The following is a 7,417-nucleotide window of genomic DNA, read 5'->3' on the forward strand; positions in this document are numbered from 1 at the left end:
GGTGTTGTTCCGCTCGAGCCTCACCGAAGCGTCCCCGGCCGCAGCTCGGCCGCCTCCTGGGGGCGCCCGTTCGCAGCCGCCGCCGGCCCAGCTGCGCGGGCTCCTGCAGCCCCGACCCAGTCGCGGCGGGGAGCGCCCGCGGAGGCAGGCGCCCGGGCAGCCCTCGTCCTCGCCGCACGGCCTGCGAACCCCCCGGGCCTGGGCGAGCGGGCAGGCGGGATCGCGCTGCCGGGGTTGCGCGTCCAGCCTCGGCGGCACCTGAGCCCCGCGTGCGCCCACCCTGCCCCTGTCCAGGCAGCGCCCGCCGCCGGCCGCGATGCGGGTGTGAAGCCGCAGTCGGTGAGTACCCTCCAGTCTCCCGAGGCTCCCCGTGGGCGAGCGAACCTCCATGACAAGGTTATGTGTTTAGATGAATGCCTTTAACAATCGCTTGCTTAGGTTGCTTATGACTGGGAAGCGTTTCCTTTGCGACATCTTTGGGTTTCTTGGATCTATTTCGTTTCCCTATAAAACGGTCCTCTCTCCCCTTGTGGGAACGACACCCAGTATCCGTGTCTCGATCACCGCCCGACACCCACCGGTGCAGATGCCACGAACCCAGACACACTCCCAGAGCCTGCGGGAGAGCCGGGCTGTTCTCAGCCGCGCTCAGCCCAGTTCCATTGTGCTCCTATCCCGCAGTCAAAGGAACAGCGTCCCCAGGCACCCCAGAGGTAGGCCAGGTGTCAGGACAGCCAGCAGGCCCTGGCGAAGCCGCGTCCGCTCTGGCGAGGTCGGCGCCGTGACCCCATGAGCCCATCGGGAGCAGCGGCTGCTTTGCTCGGGGTACCCTGTTTCCCTCCGGCCAGAGGGGCTCTGCGCCCGCCCGCAGCCAGCGGGAGCGGCCCAGGACCAGCTGAGCACCCGCGCGCTCACAGACTGCAGGGCGCGCTGCGCCGGCGCAGCTCCCGGGCGTGTGAAACAAAAGGACGGCCAAGTTCATTCCCTCTTGGAAGCAGAGGGAGGGGCCGCATGACTTCTGGAGGCTGCATGTGTCTTAGAATCAAAAACTTATGACTCCACGGCAAAATTGCTTAGATTGCTTGCGACGGGGAAGCGTTTCCTTTGTGACTTCTTTGGGTTTCTTGGATCTATTTCGTTTTCCTCTAAACGCAGTCCTCTCTCCCCTAGTGGGAATGACATCCAGTATCCGTGTCTCGATCACCGCCCGACACCCACTGGTGCGGATGCCACGAACCCAAAAACACTCCCAGAACCTGCCAGAAAGCAGGGCTGCTCCCAGCCGCGTTCTGTGTGACACACCTTTCTGTGTGTCAGGTCCTTTCCGTGCTTGCCCAACCCCCTCCCTCCTCCCTCCTCCCTAAAATGCCTTCTTAATGGTCTGGCACTGTGAACAACTATTTAGAATTTTCGTTGTAAAGAAACGACAAAAGGCTGAAGCCAAGACAAGCTGCAGATTGAAACACCGGGCCCTGTGGTGCTTGCTATACATTAGCTCTCAGGCCTGGCTGCTGGGGAGATTTTTTAAAATTCTGCTACCTGGGTCCCATCCCCAGAGATTCTGACTTAATTGGTCTGGGAGATGGCCTAAATGCTGGGATTTTAAAAATTTTTCTATTTTGGCGAGGAGTGGTGGTGGGAAAATTTGGAGTGCATGCTGGATTTTTTTTTAAGCTCCCAGGTGATTCAAATGAGCTAGCGGCCACCCATCATTCTAATCAATCAGGGTGACATTTTTCCAGGTGAATTTGGTAATAGTTTAGTCTCTGAGGCTGCTGTTGGAGGGCAGGGTGTGCAACTGTCATGAATACGTACAAGCTGCAGGCAGAGAGCTGGCAGGGCCATGGGCTGCTCCAAGAAGCTCAGGATGAAGGCGATGTCTCAAAGGAGGGAGGGATCATCGCTCTTGGAATAGGCCTCTTCACTACATGAAGGGTTCTTTCTACATCCCAGAGCAAGGGAAAGCAGATGCATACCTTTGCAAGTCTCTAGCGTGAAAGCTGTGTCCCCTTGTACATTTGTGGACTTCATGGCTGCCTGTGCACTAACCAGAGTCACATGTGTATAACCCCCCACCGTCCACCCACTGCAAGAATGGACACTTAGCAGAAGAGGAGCCGGTCGAGGTGGCTCACGCCTGTAATCTCAGCACTTTGGGAGGCCGAGGCGGGCGGATCACCTGAGGTTAGGAGTTCAAGAACAGCCTGGCCAACATGGTGAAACCCTGTCTTTAAAAAAAAAAAAAAAAAAAAAAAGAGTCATGCTAGGTTCACAAAATGTTTTGAGAATTGTTCCTTTTTTTTATTTTCTGGAAAACATTGTATAAAATTGTCAATTCTTCCTTAATATTTGGTAGAATTCTCCAGTAAAATCCTCTGTGATACGAGATTTCTTTTTGGGGAGTTTTCTTTTCTTTTCTTTTCTTTTTTTGAAACAGAGTTTTGTTTTACTCTTCTCGCCCAGGCTGGAGTGCAATGGCTCAATCTCAGCTCACGGCATCCTCCGCCTCCCGGGTTCAAGCGATTCTCCTGCCTCAGCCTCCCGAGTAGCTGGGATTACAGGTGAGGCACTACACCCGGCTTATTTTTGTATTATTAGTAGAGACGGGGTTTCACCATGTTCATCAGGCTGGTCTTGAACTCTTGACCTCGTGATCCACCTGCCTCGGCCTCCCAAAGTGCTGGGATTANAAAAAAAAAAAAAAAAAAATGCAGAAGAGGGGGCTGGGTGCCTTGGCTCACGCCTGTAATCCCAGCACTTTGAGGGCCCAAGGTAGGTGGATTTCTTGGGGCCAGAAGTTCGAGACCAGCCTGGCCAACATAGCAAAACTCCGTCTCTACTAAAAATACAAAAATTAGCCAGGTGTGGTGGCGCACGCCTATCGTCCCAGCTCCTCCGGAGGCTGAGGCATGAGAGCAGCTTGAGCAAGGGGAGTGGAGGTTGCAGTGAGCCGAGATCGCGCCGCTGCACTCCAGCCCGGGTGGCAGAGCGAGCCTCTATCTCAGGAAAAAAAGGAGGGGTTTAGGAATGCAGTAGTCACTCTAGAGAAGAAAGAGGCAACAAATAAAATCACCTAGAAGTTATAAAGTGTTATCCTTCTCAGGCCTAAAATCCTTCCAAATGATTTGAGTCCCTCCTAAGCCTATGGGAAATTCTAGAAACTTCCTCCTGCTGAAAATTGGAGCCCCAGGGTAAGACCTTCCCACAGGTACTATTGCACACTGCGGGTGGGAGGCAAAAGGTTTCCTCTAACTCTTGTCTTCTAAAGCTACCCTGAATGTTCATAAACACCCAGGCAGGTGGAGGCAGACACCACACAGCCAGTTCACAGTGACTAAGGGGCTCAAGGAAATTAGGTAAGGCCTAAAACTCGGGGCCCGAGGCCAGGCATGGCGGCCTATGCCTGTAATCCCAGCACTTTGGGAGGCCGAGGTGGGTGGATCACCTGAGGTCAGGAGTTGGAGATCAGCCTCGCCAACATGGTGAAACCCCATCTCCACTAAAAATACAAAAATTAGCCAGACACCTGTAATCCCAGCTACTCGGGAAGCTGAGGCAGGAGAATTGCTTGAATCTGGAGGTAGAGGTTGCAGTGAGCCGAGATCACGCCACTGCACTCCAGTCCTGGGCAACAAGAGCAAGACTCTGTCTCAAAAAAAAAAAAAAACAAAAAACAAAAAAAACAAACAAAGCAAAACAAAAGTCAGGGCCTGAAATGTTAAAATGTTACATACACCAGAAAATGTGATCTACCCAACCTGGCACCAGAAGTTCACCAAGCATGGCTCCCCAATGTCCTTGCTTTCATTTTGGTTAAGTAGAGAAAGGGTTAAGATCTCCTTGGGAGGCAGGCATGCATGATAGTACCATATCTTCTAAAACCCTTGGGCAGGGTTCAGTCATTCACCTCCTAAATAGGCAAGAGGATGAAGGTGTTTAAAGCACATAAACCCACCCGATGTGGACAGCAGAGGCTGATGTGCCAGGGCCATAGAGGGAGTGTCCAGGAAGGGTCTCCCTACCAAAGAATGGCCACAGTCTCCCACGTGGATGCCAGACTGCTTGTCTCTGTAGGGTCCTCTCTGCGTTCGTATACACTGACTACACACTCCCTCTCCTGTGCCCTGCTCCCTCCAAGCAACCCAAAACAGATAGAAGAACTTCCATCCTTCCTGTTAGTCTTTGTTCTCCTAGTCTGTGCATAGCCATGCACACATGATTTTGTTCCCTCCTGGAGGCCACCTGACCTCCTGATTCCATGCCTTCATTTTGCCTGGGCCTCCCACAGGTTTCCCCAGTACTCTTCTGGCTGACTGGGCGATGGGCATGCTTCCTTCTCTCGGCTGAGCCGGAGATGCTCCTGTCTAGTTCTGAGTGAAGGATGGCTCACAGAGCTTCTGCTACTTCCAGCCCAAATGTCCTTCCCTGACGGGTCACCTCAGGGCTGATCCATCTCACGAGACAGGGCAGGCCAGCCATGCAAGGGCTCCCAGCCCAGGACATGGCTAATCCAGGAATAGCAAAACCAGGTCTCATTTCTATTACCCCTCCCTGTCTCGACCACCAATAGCTATTCTCTGAAAAGGGCAGTTTACTGCACAGGCCACTGGGGGAAAACGTCCAGTTAATCCAGCTTAACCCATGGAAATCAGTTCATCTGTAGGGCGCTACCTAAACTCAGAGTGGGACTACGGGAGACATTGTGTGGCTTTCATAAATTCCCATTTCACATTTTCTCAAACTGTGGATTATGACTCATCAGTGAGTCACGAAATCAACTTGGTGGGCCATTTTATTTTATTTACTTATTTGAGACAGACTCTTGCTCTGTTCCCCAGGCTGGAGTGCAGTGACGAGATCTTGGCTCACTGCAGCCTCTGCCTCTTGGGTTCAAGCAATTCTTGTGCCTCAGCCTCCCGAGTAGCTGGGACCACAGGTGCACGCCACCGTGCCCAGCTAATTTTTGTATTTTTAGTAGAGACGAGGTTACTATATTGGTCAGGGTGGTGTTGAACTCCCCCGTCAAGGGATCCGCCCACCTTGGCCTCCCAAAATGCCGGGATTACAGGCGTGAGCCATTGCACCCAGCCTTTTTTTTTTTTTTTTTTCTTTTTAGAGGTTTAGAACTGTTTCATTTAAAAGCATATATTTAACACAGTGAAATGAACACTGATATATCGAAGCCTGGTTAATAGTAGTGTAACTATGTATCATTTTGATTATTACATTATTTTAAATAACAAACCACTGAAAAATTAACGCTGACAAAACTCTTGGTCATAATATTAAGAAATATCGTATATAAATTGAAAATATGATTGCTTAAAATTTGAAAATGGAAGTGCACTCTTTTGTACAGAGTGAGAGTTTAACATAACCTGAAGAGAGAGGATCTCTGACCCAAAATGTATCTTTCAGTCAAGAGAAGGAAAAAGAAGCAAAGTTTATCTTAAAGGATGACGGAAGTTTGTTTCTTCAGGTGGAATATATCCCCAGTGTCCTGAGGTTTTACAGCAGAATCCTATCACTGAGCACAAAGATTTTCCTTGGGAAGCTGCCCGGTCAGTTTTACCTGCCTCCAGAATTGTCCCCTTAAAAAATCAGCAGCAGTCTCATTTTCTCTAGCAGAAAATCCCAAAAAAGCTGCATTTCAAGATTCTGTGAAAGCTTCCCTGATCACTTTTTTCTTTTTTTTAATTTTCTTTTTATTTTTGAGACAGAGTCTTGCTCTTTCATCCAGGATGGAGTGTGATGGCGTGATCTCAGCGCACGGTAACTTCCGCCTCCCGGTCTCAAGCAATTCTCCTGCCTCAGCCTCCCGAGTAGCTGGGATTACAGGCACATGACACCACGCCCAGCTAACTTTTGTATTTTTAGTAGAGACGGGGTTTCGCCATGTTCGCCAAGCTGATCTCCATCTCTTGACCTCAGGTGATCCACCTGCCGCGGCCTCCCCAAGTGCTGGGATTACAGACATGAGCCACTGCCCTCGGCCTGATCACTGTTCATATGCAAGTCTTATTTCCAACCGACGTAATAGACATTTGCACTTTCCCCACTGTATCCAATGATTTGCTCTGAATAACTATAAACACTTCAGAACTTTTGACTGTTGTGACAGAATACACAGTAATATAACCATTAATTCCTATGGAGTTTGTCCAAGGAAAGATGGAATATTTATCTTGGGTGGGCCCTTTTTTTTTTGAGACAGGGTTTCCCTCTGTCCCCCAGGCTGGAGTGTGCAGTGGTGTCGTAATCTCAATTCACTGCAGCCTTGAACTCTCAGCTCAAGCGATGCTTCCATCTTATCCCCCTAAGTAGCTGGGACTATAGGCACACACCACCATGCCCAGCTAATTTTTGCATTTTTTGTAGAGACAGGGTTTTGCCACGTTGCCAAGGCTGACCTCCAACTCCTGGCTCAAGTGATCCACCCTCCTCAGCCTCCCAAAGTAGTAGCATTACAGGTGTGAGCCACCGCGCCTGGCCAGGTGGGCCATTTTAAAAAGAAAGAATAGAAAATACCAGAGTGCGTACATGTAGTGAAGGGAAGTTTTGTATCCTGAAATTTGTGTTTCAGTTTCGTATACTGTATGTGTGTGTGTATACAGCCCACTGCTCCTGGCCTGTATATGCATATTTTTGTTGTGTGCACTGAATCATGATGCAAAATATATTGCTTATTATGAATCAGGGTCAAGAAACTTTTAAAGTCGTTACCTTGAGCAAATACTGACAGAAACTAGAGTTGAATCAAAATGAAATATTAAAAGGTCAAATTCAGGCCAGGCATGGTGGCTCACACCTGTAATCCCAACACTTTGGGAGGCCGAGGCAGGTGGATCACAAGGTCAGGAGTTCGAGATCATCCTGATCAACATGGTGAAACCCCGCCTCCACTAAAAATACAAAAATTAGCCTGGCATGATGGCGCACACCTGTAATCCCAGCTACTCAGGAGGCTGAGTCAGGAGAATGTCTTGAACCCAGAGGGCAGAGGTTGCAGTGAGCCGAGATCACACCACTGCACTCCAGCCTGGATGGCAAAGCAAGACTCCATTTCAGAAAAAAAAAGAAAGTAAAAAAATAGAATTCAATATATTTTAGATCCATGGATTATTTTAAGTTAGAGGAGAATCCATGGGGCAAAAACTGTTCTTTTAAATTTAAAATTTCTATCAAATGCAAAAGGAGGCCGGACACCTGTAATCTTATCACTTTGGGAGGCCGAGGTGGGTGGATCACCTGAGGTCAGGAGTTCAAGACCAGCCTGGCCATCATTTAAAAAAAACCTCATTTAAAAAAAAAAAAAAGCCGGGCGCGGTGGCTCAAGCCTGTAATCCCAGCACTTTGGGAGGCCGAGGCGGGTGGATCACGAGGTCAAGAGATCGAGACCATCCTGGTCAACATGGTG

The 7,417-nt window shown here is 49.7% G+C and overlaps 1 protein-coding gene across 1 annotated transcript in view; it reads left to right on the top strand.

Moving 5' to 3' along the window:
- Window positions 1-223: 223 nt before the first annotated feature.
- Window positions 224-7,417, top strand: part of MICAL3 (microtubule associated monooxygenase, calponin and LIM domain containing 3) — a 242,752-nt gene continuing 235,558 nt past the window's right edge. Inside the window, exon 1 of the mRNA XM_037734341.1 lies at window positions 224-339. The gene's annotated coding sequence lies outside the window, so the exon portion shown is untranslated. The remainder of the gene's footprint in view (window positions 340-7,417) is intronic.

This window comes from Cebus imitator, unplaced genomic scaffold (genome assembly GCF_001604975.1).
Source record: "Cebus imitator isolate Cc_AM_T3 unplaced genomic scaffold, Cebus_imitator-1.0 Scaffold607, whole genome shotgun sequence".
Classification (NCBI taxonomy): domain Eukaryota; kingdom Metazoa; phylum Chordata; class Mammalia; order Primates; family Cebidae; genus Cebus; species Cebus imitator.